Raw genomic sequence first — 15777 nt, 5'->3', positions numbered from 1 at the left:
AGGGAATATTTGTGAAAAGTAACACAAATTAGAGTGTTATAATCAGAGAAGTTTTGATTCATAAATTGCTATGTGGTAATGTAGAATGACCATATATTTTTTAGGTGTGTAGAGAAATATTATTGTTGAAAAATATTGCTACATATGAAAAAAAGGCTGCAACAAATTTGACATCATCATTCTTGAAGGGTAAAGTACATTATCAGGAATGAATATAAATTTCTTATCTGTAGACATAAACATACCACAGACAAATGTGTTTTGTTTGAAAGAGAATAGGACTGAAATTAGGAAGTTTTGTGACCTGAGGCAAGTAAATTACTTGACTTTAAATTGCTTCTCTGTAACTGGGGATAGTAATTTTGGAACTATAAATTTAGTTCATGGATAAATCAGCTAACTGATGTGCTTATGCCAGATAGATAAAAATTTTAATTAATGTAAATATATGTATCACATTTATGGAGCAATAGCTTTGGAACCTTACCATTTTTTGATGAGATTAAATATAGGATTGTTTACCCTTATTGCTTCAGATGGCTTCTCAGATCTTGGTAAGAGGGAAAAAAATTATTTTATATTCTAGAAAAACTGAACCACGATGATATTGAGGAAAGTAAACCAAATTAAAGGTAAATCCAAATTGTTTGAGTCTTTTTCTTTTGAATGATTCATGGTAACAACAACAAAAATAATTTGGTGGTTCTTTCACTCCTCAACTATTCCCTTCCCTCCCCCTCTCACCCCATATACATTTTAGGATTACTTCGTTTTTTGCTTTACCAAAGGCAGAGCCAAAATAACAGAAGTTCTGAGGCTGTTTTGTAGAAAAGTCATTTCACTCAAGTAACATATTTGTGAAGAATTTGGTAAAGTATCAGTGAAACCCTGGAGCAAAACAAACCCTAGAATCATCAAACAAGGATTTACAGTTCTTTCCATTGCATATCCTAGAATATGAACATCATTCATGAACATTGATGCCTTGGTTAAGTAACTGAAAAGCAATCAAAAGCAGCTAGCAAAGTTTCTAGTCACTAGCTCATAAATACTCATACAAATGCTCATAAATGTTAGTTTCCCATCCTCTCTTTGGTCAATTACCTGTGGAATTTGATAATTTGCTTTCATATTTTACCAAAGTTATGATCCTCCCTGTTTTTACGTGTCATCACTTTCTTGGAATTATGAACAGCCTAAGTTACTCTCTTGTTCAGCAGATTCCTCATGGCATTTTCCACCTCTGCATTTCTCACTGTGTAAATGATGGGATTTAACATGCGGGTGAGGCCGTGGCCGATGTGTAGGTATAGGCAGATGAAAAATATTGATGCTCCGTTAGCATGGAGGTAGCAGATGATTCAGCCGTAGTTTACACATTACACCATATTCTAATAGTAAGGTCAGCTAATTAAGCTATCGGGCCCATACCCCGAAAATGTTGGTTTATACCCTTCCCATACTAATCAACCCCATAACCCTAAGCATCATTGTACTAACACTACTCTCAGGAACCATAATCACAATACTCAGCTCTCACTGACTTCTAATCTGAATAGGACTAGAAATCAACATATTCGCAATAATTCCCATCCTAACACTAAAACACAACCCTCAATCAACAGAAGCAGCCACTAAATACTTCCTCGCACAAGCCACAGCATCCATACTTCTAATAATAGCCGTGATAATCAACCTCATATACTCTAGCCAATGAACAGTCATAAAAATCTTCAACCCACTGGCATCATGCATTATCACCATCTCCATTGCCATGAAACTAGGACCCACCCCATTCCACTTCTGAGTACCAGAAGTATCCCAAGGAACTCCACTATTCTCCGGAACAATTCTACTAACATGACAAAAACTAGTCCCCATCTCAATCCTATGCCAAATCACAACCTCCATCAATCCTACACTCCTACTTACAATAGCCGAATTCTCCATTATAGTCAGGGGCTGAGGAGGACTAAACCAAACACAACTACGAAAAATCATGGCCTATTCATCCATTGCTCACATAGGATGAATAACGGCCATTATCATATACAACCCTACCCTAATAACCCTAAATCTCATCATCTATCTACTCATAACAACTTCAATATTCCTTCTATTCATCCAACAATGATCAACCACCACCCTAGCACTCACACACACATGAAACACCATACCACTCCTAACCACCCTAATAGCAGCCGTACTTCTATCAATGGGAGGACTCCCTCCCCTATCAGGATTCTTACCCAAATGAATAATTATTCAAGAAATAACAAAAAACAACCTAATTATCATACCCACAATAATAGCCATTCTGGCACTACTCAACCTGCACTTTTACATATGCCTCATCTACTCCACATCATTCACACTATTTGCATCTGCCAAATAACACAAAAATCAAATGACAATTTAAATCCACCACACCATCATCCCTTACACCAACTCTAATCACCCTATCCGCAACAATCATCCCCCTATCACCAATACTTTGTATCCTAGAATAGGGGTTTAGGATAGCAAAGACCAAGAGCCTTCAAAGCCCTAAGCAAGTATGAAATATTTAACCCCTGTACGAGGACTGCAAGACCTCATCTTACATCTATTGAATGCAAATCAAACACTTTAATTAAGCTAAGTCCTCACTAGATTGATGGGCTTCGATCCCATGAAATTTTAGTTAATAGCTAAATACCCTAACATACTGGCTTCAATCTACTTCTCCTGCTGCAAAAAAAAAAAAAAAAAAAAGGCGGGAAAAGCCCCAGCAGAGTTAAAGCTGCTTCTCTGAATTTGCAATTCAGTATGATATATTCACCACGAGGCTGTGGCAAAAAGGGGGTTCTACCCCTACCTTTAGATTTACAGTCTAATGCTTTCTCAGCCATTTCACCTATGTTCGTTACCCGTTGATTATTCTCAACAAACCACAAAGACATCGGAACCTGGATGCATGTAGGTGAATATACAGGGCACAAAAAAGAGTACAACTACAGTAAAGTGGGAGCCACATGTGCAGAGAGCTTTGTGCCATCCATTGGAGCCATGGGATGACATAGGAGGTGAGTAACATGGACAAAATGAGCAAGCACATGGCCCCACTGTTGGTAGCCACCGCCATTCTGAGCATGTAGGCATTGGTGCAGGCAAGATTCAGCAGTGGGAAGAGTTCACACATGAAGTGGTCAGTGACACTGGGGCCACAGAAGGGCAAGTTGATCTGAAGAGAATCTGCACAGTGGCATGGAGGGGCCTCCCAATCCAGTCCATAGCCACTAGGAGGTGACAGAACCCCTGTTGCATGACGGTCACATAGTGCAGGGGATTGATGATTGCCACATACTGGTCATAGGCCATGACAATGAGGAGGATGATCTAGGATCCTCCCAGGAAGTGCTCCATAAAGAGCTGAGTCAGGCAGCCACTCAAGGAGATGCTTGTCCTCTGTGAGAGCAGGTCAGTGATCATTTTGGGGATGGTGACACAGGTGTAGGACGCATCTGTTAAAGACAAGTAGGTGAGAAAGAAGAAAGAACCTGGAAGCAGAAAGTGTGGGGCTGAGGAAGATAGTGATGACAATGAGCAGATTGGCCAGCACAGTAAATAGAAAAATGAACAAAAAGATGATGACAAGTATTTTCTGCAAGAATGGATTCTGTGTGAGTCCCCAAAATAAGTTTAATCACATTGTTGGGAGGCATGAGGTGATCCATTCAGGGAGCAACAATTTCTTGAAGCCTGAATCACCTACACAGAGAAAAAGAATGATAACTGTGGAAGGGTTGTAGTCTGAATTTCATAGTATAGAAATGGGGTAGTCATCATGATTGTGGAGTGTATCTTTAGCACCCTTCACACAAGTAATTGCTTCAATTATTCATTCTCACTTCCTCCATGGTTCTGTTTCCTTATCTTAAGACACCTAGTACTAGTCACCTGTAAAACATCTTCTACAGGGCACCACATTATGTAAAATCTACTGAGAAAATTTGGGGCTTTATGTGTGAGAAGATCTGGAGCCTCCTCCATGTTCTACCTCTTTGTGACTTTGCTAAGTCATTTCAGTGACATAAGCTTCCAAACCCTCTTCTGCCTCTGTGAGCCTACTAATAGTGACTGCACAATATATTTTGTAAGCTCCAAAGTGTTGCACACAGGAAAGGGTTATTCCCTCTTCCAGGAGAACTGACATTTGAACTCATAGCTCTAAATTAGAAAGAAAGACATTGTCCACTATTCAGGAAATATCATAAGAGGCAGATTAAGGAAGTTTGTAGGTATTTGGAGACACACCTTGTCTCCCCACCACAGCACATGCTATTTGTGTCTGTTCCTCACTGTGCAGAGTAGAGTGCACACAGTAGTGTCTGCAATGTCTGGCACTTATTAGTTGATGAATAAATGTTTGTTGAATTGCCATACTCCCTACATCTCCATGTATAAGAATATAAATGCTTCTCATCCCATCAACCTAACACTCAAGTGTTCCCATCTTCCTACTCTGTTTATCATTATTCTCTTTACAGCTTCAATGGAATGGGGTAAAAAAGAACTACACAAATAAAATAAATAACTCTTGGTAAGGTCTGCAGTCAATGAAGGCTTATCAAGCTAAGGGAGCCTTCATTTTCAAAGTTAACCTGGAGAAAAAAAAAGGAGGTTTTTAGATAAAATAAATGATATATAAATAGATGATAGATAAAATACTATATATGCAAATACACACAAACACACATATTTATATAATCTATCTATTACTTACATGTTCACTAATCCAACAAATATTTATTGGATCCTCACTATGTATTTTAATTTATGTGATTGTCTACAAAAAGTCACAAGAAGTTCTTGTTATTAGTTAATACATCTCCACTCCCATATTTATTACCAAATAAATTTCCTAAGTCTTTTAAGTTTTTGCTGTATGCATTCTTATGCTTTCTCTTCCCATCTTCTCATCACATCCATCATCCATCACAGGTTAAAGGTATCACATTATTTATCAAATGTGAGAACTTATTCCAAATTGGGGACATAAATTCCCTAAAGGAAAAAAAAAGAAAAATTTCAAAAAATAATATAAGTTATTCTGAAAACAATATTTATTTCCCTTCCCAAAAAAAAGAGGTAAAAAGGTTTTATTTTTAATAAACCAAGATGAAAATCTTATGCAGTTGTGAAAACAAAGTGCTGCTGCTTCTTTGAAATTATTTTATTCTGGGTTGATACCTCCAAAACATCTGGAAAGAACATGGTGTTCAAAAAGTAGAAATAAGATATTATTTATGAAAGTGACTTAAAAATAGCCATGAAACAATATAAATAATTTTTTTCTTTTCTTTTCTGTTTTTTTTTTTTTTTAAAATAATAACCTCATTCTAGGAATACACCATAAAGGAAAATGCTTTGAAAAGGGAAAATCATTATGGACAAATACATTCAACAAAATTATTAATAGTTGTGGAAAGTTAGAAAATGCCTGGATTGTCCAACATTGGAAAAATGGTTAAGTGAAAATACAGTGCATGTCTTCCAACAGTGAGAAATTTTTGAAAGAGATGTTTTCAAATATTGTGTAATATTGTAAGAAAATTCTTATCTTGTTATATTATGCAGGAAAAATATGGATGTAAACTTGAATATATAATGTAATTCTAAGTTTATATATATATATATATACACATATATATATCTCAATAGGGGAAAAAAGAGAAAAAAACCTGAAATGTTACTTGTAAGTTGATGAGGTTATGATGATTCTATTTTCCTTGATGTTTGATATGCTAAAGAGATACAAACCTCAGATTGGTGGGGCTGCAATTGGTGAGGATATGGTTATATTAATTTTTAAGGTCCATTTAAATCTGGGATTCATCTATAATCACAAGATATCCTCAAAAAAATCTAACCTATGAACTTGTTTGACACCGCTCCATGCCAGGGCCCCAGGCAGCTGTCAGTTATCCCAGAAAGAAGTCAAGTTGTAAGATTTAAAATGTCAACTAGCTCAGCTACACTAAGTCTCTTTGTTGACTTATAAATGGCACCTGTGGAGAATACCTTTTTCTTGAGACTTAAAAGTGCTACCACATATCCTGTTTGAAGTGAAGTTTCTTAACTGTGGCTAATGAGACCTCAGGGGTATTTCACCATTATTAGCAGAACTTGCCAACAATCCAATTATTTCAAGTTAGTTAACCAAACATCAGAGGAAAACTTTAACAGCATTTCATCTCTAATTTTCAAATCCATCTTTTAGTCTATCTGAAGACATATCACAATAACAAGAGAAAAAAAGTCAAACACTTACAAATTAAGCAAATGACACTATAATTTTGGAAATTTGGTAACAAATGTGGTTAGTATAGAGTTTCTGGATATTTGGTATTGTAAAAAGTAGGCATTTTGGTAGATAACTATCTGATTTAAAAATTTTTACCATAATACTATGTTTCTTTATCAAGCCATCCTTTATATTGACCATAATTTTTAGATATTGTATTCAGATATGCATGCAATGACAGTTAGGAACCCTATTATAATAAAGGCATGTCATACCAGATAAAGTATTCAGTACTGCCCCAGGGCAGTTGTTTATTGCTCTGATTGTGGAGTTAAACTAATTTGATGATGATGAAAATAATTTCACTTATTGAAATACATGGAGCCATTTAAATTTGATCTCACAATACACCTATGGAATGGGAAAGATAACTGCTAGATTGCTCAAGAGAGTGTGATCACTCTGAGCAACATATCATGACAGAAAAATAGCTCAAGAAAACTGTCTGAAACCATGTAAAGAAACTTATTTTGATGAGACATTTGAATATTATGGTGCTGGCCATAATAATATTTGTGATAGCAAGTACCAAAGAAGGCTTACGTGGGATGTGAAAATATCCAAAGAATTATAAGGAATATAAATTTTCATCTGTGAAAATGTCTCAACTCGTCTTTAATCTGTGGAATGAAACAGAGTGTCAAATAAGAGAATTAACATGTACTTACAAGGTTAATCTGCCCAACCTCATAAAAGATTGAAATCTATTCCAGTGATTTGAGAATGACTCATTAAATGGCATGTGATTTTTGGAAAAAAAATCTGCATTATTTTTTACTAATGATTTTGATTCTAATAAATTATCACTTCCTATTTCAGATAATCAAAAAATATTCTAGTATACCAAACCATAATCAAATACTAGCACTGAGAAATTCTATATAATAAAAAGTTCACAGGATATGAAGTAAGAATATTGGGGCTCAAGGCTGACTTACATGTTCTATGATCTTGTTTTGTAACCATCATGACATTCTGTTTTTTTTTTCTGTAAAATAAAAGCAATAGATTTCAATTTTATAGGGTTGTTATGACCATATGAAGGCCCTTACAATTTTTCAGATTGGTTTAAATATAATTCATTTTTATTATCACCGACATCTTTTACCAAACAGAACAACAGCCCAATATAATTTTAAAAATTAGGTGTACAGAGGGTGTTTCAACAAATACTGGCATGTGTATTCTTTCTACATTATATTACACATTCTCTTAGATACCAGTAGGCAACACGGCTTCGTGAGTGACAGCTGCTTTTATATTACATATGTCATGTGACTCCCAGTTAGAAAAAAAGATTTTTGTTAAAACATGTATTGTGGTACCATTTATTCAACTCAAAATTTCCCATTTTAACCATCAATTTGCTACAATACAAGAAAATCTCTGATCTAAATGCCGCCTTTTTTTCTAATACCCTTTGAAATGGTGGAAAGAACATGGAATTTGGAATTTGACAAATGCTTATCTGAGTAGTAGCTCTGCCTCTGACATTGGGATAACAGTTTAATCTTTTTGAGCTTCACTTTCCTTAATCTATAAAATAGGAATAATCACAGTGATTATTCCTATGAATAATAAGAAGGGGCTTTAAAGTAGTAAACATGTAAAGATTTTGATAGAAATAAAATCTGTGTATTGAATAATTTGCTATCTGAAATTATATTTTTGTTTAATAACATTCTAATGGCACCCCCCATGTTCTCACTGTATAGATAACAAGGTTTAACATGGGAGTGACAAGGGTATAGAATACTACTATGGCTTTATCCATGGAGAAGGTGGCCACTGGCTATAGAAACATAGAAATACAGGGCACAAAGAGCAAGACAAGAACTGGGATGTAGGAGCCACAGGTAAGGGTCTTTTTCTTTTTCTCTCCCTGCAGACCTGTGTGTCTTGAAGGGATACAAGATGACAACCTAGGATATCAACTTTATTACAAAGATGATCCCGGGGATTACTCCTCCAGTGGCAGCTACCAAGAAATCAGCAAGGAAAGTATTGAAGCAGGCAAGTTGTATCAAGGAGAAAATGTCACACATGAAGTATTCCATGATGTTGGAGCCACAGAACTGGAGGCAGAGGGTGACAAGAACCTGTCCTATACAGTGTCAAAAACCCAATGTCCAAGACATCTCCACTGGGGGATGCTTCTCATCTTTGGATCACAGCTTAGGGAGTGAATCCTTGATCCTGTCTGTACCCACTGTAGCATTTAAATGCCAACCGTTTCAATCTTTCTAAAATTACTTAAGTTCCTAATTCCCTTTATTGCATTATTTTTTGATTATAATATCTAGAGTAACTTTGATTTCTTTCACTAAAAGATAAATTAAACTAACCGGCTGACATTCATTCAATATATATTCTTTAAATTAGAGGAACTAATATCACTAAGTACCCTTAAGTGAATCCAATTGTAAGTAGAGGAAAAGGATGAGGGAAAAATTCCAATTTTATGCTTTACTACATATATTATGGATAGATTTCTCAACAGGGAAACATATAAGGCCAAAGCCTTAAAAAAAAACAATCTTTGTAATACATTATATCCTCAAAACTGTTACAATAAAATTATAAATGGGAAAGATGGTTTTGATATATCACTTAAGGCATTAAGAACATATAGTTTGCAAAGAATCAGAGGGATATTTTTGTGTAAAACAAAACAAAACCATCTGTTCCCAAAATGTTTAACATTCTTGTATTTTTATAAAAAGTATACCCAAAAAGTCTAATATAATGCAGGCAGATCCTAGGGCTCTACTGTAATATGAATGAGGAGGAGGACAATTGGAGGAGGACAATTGATCTAGATTTGCAGAATGGGGTTGAAAAATTTTCTGTCCAAAGGACAGTCAGCATAAGTTCATAAAATCCACCATATGCTGTCTGATCGTCTTCACTGTACCACAGATAACAAAGTTAACATTTAACATGTTATAAGCTGTAACTGTCTCAATATAGGTTAAATAACCAAATAGAATGATAAAAATATAATAATGTGATTACTGACAGTGAAAGTACTCCGTACTTCTGTGAAAGAATGAATATCATATTTTGAGTGAGGGATACATCTCTCTTCCAACTAGGTTCACTTCTTTACTCCAAAGTTTCCTCATAGCATTTTTCATTTCTGCATTTCTCAGGGAGTAGATTAAGGGGTTCAAAATGGAGCTTATGAAAGTTAAAAACACAGCCATGGATTTATCAGTGGGAAAGTTACAATTTGGCTTTACATACCAAAAGACACAAGGAGCAAAGGATAAAATGACCACAGTGATATGGGATGCACAGGTGTAGAAGGCTTTGTGCTTTCCTTCCAAACCATGAGTCTTCAAGAAGTATAAGATGACTCCAAAGGAGCCAAGGAGGATGAAGAAGATGACAGTGCAAATTGCCCCTCCCTCCATTGACTATCATAGAAAGTTCAAGGAGACAGTTAACAGTACAAGCCAGTTTCAGTAAGGAGTACTTATCACACAAAAAGTTGTCAATGACATTGGGGCCACAGAAAGGGAGCTGATTGATAAATATAAATAGAACCAATGAATGCAGAAAGTCTCCAACCCAAACCATCTATTGTATAGTAAAGAACACAATCTCGGAGATTCATGATGATCAAATAACGAAGAAGTTTACAGATGGCCACAAATTGGTCATAGGTCATCACCACCAGAAGAATGACTTTGACACTAGTCAATAAATGATCTATAAACACCTGAGACATACAAGCCTGAAAAGAAATGGTCTTTTTCTCATACCACAAGTCTATGATCATTTTGGAAGCAATGGCAGTAGAATAGGCAGTATCTATCAATGGTAAATATTCCAGGAAAAAATACATGGGAGAACCCAGAGACTGGCCATTACTGTCACTATGATAAGCTAGTTGCCCACTATTGTCACAAAGTAGATGAGTAAGAATGTGACAAATAGAATGGTTTGCTCTTCTGGATTCTGTGTGAGCCCCAGGAGGATGAACTCAGTCAAATTGTTCCTATTTTGCATGAGTTACAGTGAAGGTGTCAGAGCCAGAAAGTAAAAAGAGTCGATAATGAATTTGAGAATATTGCAAGCTCCATGTGAAAAATGTGATGTCTTACTCAACAATGTTTCCTCTACAGGGCCTCACACATAGTAGCTCTTTAGAAAATGATTCCTTGGAATGTCCTCCCACAACTACCCATTTATTCTCACAAATCTCTTACTTCACCATTCTTAACACAATTTTATTGAGATATATTCAATAATCATCCAAAGCGTACAATCAATTGTTCACAGTATCATCAAATAGTTTGCATTCAACACAAGAATCAATTTTTGAACATTTTTATTACTCAAAAAATAAAAGTAAAAGCAAAAAATGAGCACCCAAAACATCCCATACCCTCCATCACCCCTTTTATTAATTTACTTTTTTGTCCCCATTTTTCAACTCATCTTCTCATACAGTCAATAAAGGGAGTCTGATCCACAAGATTTTCACAATCACATGGTCACACTGTGTAAGCTATATAGTTATATAAGTATTTTCAAGAATCAAGGATATTGGATTGCAGTTCAACAGCTTTGGTATTCCCTTCTAGCTATTCTAATACATTAAAAACTAAAAAGGGATATCTATATAATTCATAAGAATAACCTACAGAATGACCTCTCAACTCCATTTGCTACCCCTCAGCCCTTAAAACTTTATTTTGTTTAATTTCTCTTTCCATGTTTACTCAAGAAGACTTTCTCAATCTCATGATGGGTTCAGACTAATCCTCTGGAGTCATGTCCCACATTGCCAGGGAGATTTCACCCCTGTGAGTCATGTTCCATATATGAGGGAGGGCAGTAATTCCACCAAAAACACAGGTTCTCTAGGGGTGACTCCTAGGCACAATTCTAAGTAGGCTTAGCTTCAGCATTTCAGTAACAAACTTCAAAAGGGCAAGCCCCAAGATCAGGGGCTCAGCCTACTAAACTTCTAGTCCCCAATACTTGCAAGAATATCAGGAATTCCCCAGGTGGGGATGTTTAGTATTTCCACATTTCCCCACTCCCTCAAAGGAATTTTTATTCTCTGCTCCAATTATTCTGTGATATATTGGGGCTTCACACTAACTTCTGAAAACCAACCAGAAGATGGCAGAGTGGTGACGTATGGGTTTTAGTTACTCCTCTGGGGCAGCTGGTAGATAGCCAGGAACTGTGGTAACTGAGTTTGGACATGCATCATACAACAGTCTTGAGTGTGTGGAGCAGCTGAGATCAGAAAAATCTGTAAGTTCTTGTGGCCAGGGTGCCTGTGACCTTCCCTGCCAGGCACAACAGACTGTTTTGCAGATGGAGAAACATTTTTATTGAACATATTTATTTTATCTTTTCTGAGGAAGGAGGGGCCATCAGTGATGGGAATCAGGAGGGAGAACTGATTGACAAACCCAGACTGCTGAACAAAAACCCCAAACATAGATAAACTGAGACCAAACACTGGAGAATCTGGAAGCAATCAGCCTGGCAGAAAGGAGATAAGGCTAGCAAAAACAGCAAAACAAACAAAAACAAAAATGAAGACTTTTAGAGTTGGGGGTAAGCATAATTTGGAGAAGGGCTAAGCTCAAACAGAATCAGGCACATATGCAAACCCAGGGGGCCAGCCCCATTCTCTGAAAAGCCATTTTTTCTGATTTCTTGTTTGCTCCTCAATTGCTCTTCAACTCCTTGTCTTTTTGCATTTCAATAGCCCCTCAGAACTGCAAAGATGGAATTAAAGCACTTTTCTTTAAATAGTCTATATTGGACCTTTTTTCTTCTATTTTTTATCTTTTTTTTTTTTTTAATAACTATTCTATGGAGCCCATTAAAGAAAGCCTTAAAGACTTGGAATTTGGGCCCAGGCAAGAGCACAGCTAAGATATCTCTGAGAGACAAAGCAACAAGACCAGTGGGGGAGACAACTCACTAAAGGCCATAACTTCCCCAAGAAAAGCAGAGCATTGTCCAGCTTGAGTGAAAGCCCTCGTTTGGGGAACTCAGATCCCAGGAGCTGGAATTCATAAGCCAACTTCAGTCAGCCAAGCCCCCAACAGGGTCAGGGTCACTGGGAGAACTAAAGGCTCCATACCTCCTTACACTGGTGGGGGAACTGCAGGCTGGCAAGTGCCACCTGCTGCACAGGGTAGGAAAAGCACAGAGTCAAAAGGCCTCACAGGAGGGTCTCATACTGTATACTCCATAACCTCTACCTGAGACCTGGGCCTCTCTGGACTGGGGAAACCTGATTGGGGTTGACAATAACTGAGTATAACTTCACACAAAAAAGGCTACATAGAGGCAGGGTAAGAAACAGAAACACAAGAGATGAAAAACCCTGATCAGCGCAACAGAATCTAAGTTGGAAGTCTAGAATAAGCTGAACTGAACACCAAAGGTTAGAGAACAAAGAAAACCAATGAGAAAACCCTAGGTAAGAGAGTGAAAACAAGCCATAATAAACTAATCAAGAAGTCAGATGTCTAGACAGCTTAAGATAACAAGCCATACTAGGAAACAAGAAAATATGGACCAGCGAAAGGAGCAGACTAATAGATCAACTGAGATACAGGAGTTGAAGCAATTATTGCTAAATTAATTCAATGAACTGAAGGAAGAATTAATTGGATATATTCAAACAAATCAAAATCAATTCAAAAATCAAGTCAACGAACTGAGGGAAGACATAGCAAAAGAGATGAAGGATATAAGGAGGACACTGGATGACCATAAGGAAGAATTCATAAACTTGAAAAAACAAATGGCAGAAGTTATGGGAATAAACAGCATAATGGAGGGGATGAAAAAGACAATGGAGGGAACAGGAAGAAGTAAAGAGCAGTGAATTGTAAGACCAGATATCTGAATTCACACACACAAAAGAACAGATTGTGAAAAGAATGGAAAAATACAAGCAGGGTCTTAGAGGGCTGAGTGTCAACATGAAAAGCAGAAATATACATACATGTTATGGGTGTCCCAGAGGCAGAAGAGAGAGGGGGAAATGAACAGAAAGAATAATAGAAAGAATACTCAATGAAAATTTCCCAACTCTTATGAGAGACAGAAAATTTCAGATTAAAGAAATACAGACTACCCCAAAGAGAATAGGTCCCAATAGACCTGCTCCAAGACTCTTACTGATCAGATTTTCCAATGTCAAAGACAAAGAGAGAATTCTAAAAGTAGCAAGAGGAAAGCAATCCATCACATACAAGGAAAGCTTGATAAGACCATGTACAGATTTCTCCACAGAAACCATGGAAGTGAGAAGACAGTGGTATGATATATTTAAGATACTGAAAGAGAAGAACTTCCAACCAGGAATTCTATTTCCAGTTAAACAGCCCTTCAAAAGTGAGGGAAAGACTAAATTAATTGCAGGCAAACAGACAGTAAGAGAGATAGTGAATTAGAGACCAGTGCTACATGAGATACTAAAGGGAGTGCTACAGGCTGATAGGAAAAGACAGGAAAGAAAGGTTTGGAGAAGAGTGTAGAAATGAAGATTATTAGGAAGGGTAAAAGGAGAGAGAGGAAAAAATAAGACATGACATATAAAATCCTAAAGACAAAATGGTAGAAGAAAGTACTGTCCTTGCAGTAATAACATTAAATGTTAATGGATAAAACTAAAAAGGCACAGACTGTTAGAGTGGATTAAAAAATAGGACCCATCTATACGCCGTCTACAAGAAACTCATGTTAGACACAAGGACAAAAATAGGGTGAAAGTGAAAGGTTGGAAAAATATTTCATGCAAACAGCAACCAGAAAAAAGTGGGAGTAGCTCTATTAATATCAGACAAAATAGACTTCCAATGTAAAACAATTAAAAGAGGCAAAGAAGGACACTATATATTAATGAGACAGTCAATTCATCAAGAAAACATAACAATCATAAATATTTATGAACCAAGCCTGAGTGCCATAAAATTCATGAGGCAAACACTGCAAACACTGAAAAGAGAAGTAAATACCTCTACAATAATAGATGGAGACTTCCATGCACTGCTCTCATCAATGGATAGAACATCTATCCAGAGGCTCAACAAGGAAATGGAGATGCTGAATTATATGGAAAATGTACTAGACTTTACAGACATTAATAGAACACTACACTCCACAACAGCAGGATGCACATTCTTTTCATGTGCTCTTGGAACATTCTCTAGGATACACCACAAGTTAGGTCACAAAGCAAGTCTCAACAAATTTTAAAAAATTGATATTATAAAAATATCTTTCTGAGATCATAATGGAATGCAGTCGGAAACAATAACAGGCAGAAGATTAAAAATTCACAATTATATGGAGGCTAAACAACACAGTCTTAGAATATCAGTATGTAAAGGAAGAAATTATAAGAGAAATTAGTAAATACCTCAAGGCAAATGACAATGAAAACACAACATATAAACATTTATGGGATGCAGCAAAGGTGGTGCTGAGAGGGAAATTTATTGCCCTAAAAGCCTATATTAAAAGAGAAGAGAGAGCAAAAACTGAGGAATTAACTGCCCACCTGGAGGAACTAGAGAAAGAACAGCAAACTAATCCCAAAGCAAAGAGAAGGAATGAAATAACAAATATTAGAGCAAAAATAAATCAAATTGTAAAAAGGAAAATAATAGGGAGAATCAACAAAACCAGAAGTTGGTTCTTTGAGAGAATCAACATAATTGACCTCTGGCTAGGCTACCAAAAAAAAAAAAAAAAAAAAAAAAAGGAAAGAAAAGAAAAGAAAAAAAAGAAAGAAAGGAAAAACAGTGGTTGCACATGAATGCAATTAGAAATGGGAAAGGAAACATAATTACTGACCCCACAGAAATAAAGGAGAAAATGAGAAGACACTATAAGGACACTATAAGCAACTATATGCTAATAAAATAAACAACTCTGATGAAATGAACAACTTCCTAGAAAAGCATAAACAACCAACATTGACTCAAGAAGAAATAGACAGCCTCAGCAAACCAATGACAAGTGATTGAGTGAGTCATCAAAATCTCCCAAAAATGAAAGCCCAGGACCAGATGGCTTCACATGTGAATTCTACCAAGCATTCAATAAAGAATTTATAACAATCCTGCTCAAACTCTTCAAAAAAAATTGAAGAGGATGGAAAGCTACCCAACTCATTCTATGAAGCTAATATCACCCTAATATCAAAATCAGACAAAGTTACTACAAAAGAAGAAAATTATAAACCAAACTCTTTAATGAATATAGATGCAAAAATCCTCAACAAAATACTTGCAAATCAAATCCAGCAGCACATTAAAAGAATTATATACTATGACCAGTTGGGGTTTATTCCAGGTATGCAAGGCTGGTTCAACACAAGAAAATCAATGTAATACACCACATCAATAAATCAAAACAGAAGAGCCACATGATCATCT

The 15777-nt window shown here is 36.2% G+C and overlaps 1 pseudogene; it reads right to left on the bottom strand.

Moving 5' to 3' along the window:
* Positions 1–9402: 9402 nt before the first annotated feature.
* LOC119509537 lies at positions 9403–10360 on the bottom strand (annotated as a pseudogene).
* Positions 10361–15777: the final 5417 nt, after the last annotated feature.

The sequence above is a fragment of the Choloepus didactylus genome, chromosome 14 (assembly GCF_015220235.1).
Source record: "Choloepus didactylus isolate mChoDid1 chromosome 14, mChoDid1.pri, whole genome shotgun sequence".
Lineage (NCBI taxonomy): Eukaryota > Metazoa > Chordata > Mammalia > Pilosa > Megalonychidae > Choloepus > Choloepus didactylus.
This window is presented reverse-complemented; position numbering and strand designations above follow the sequence as displayed.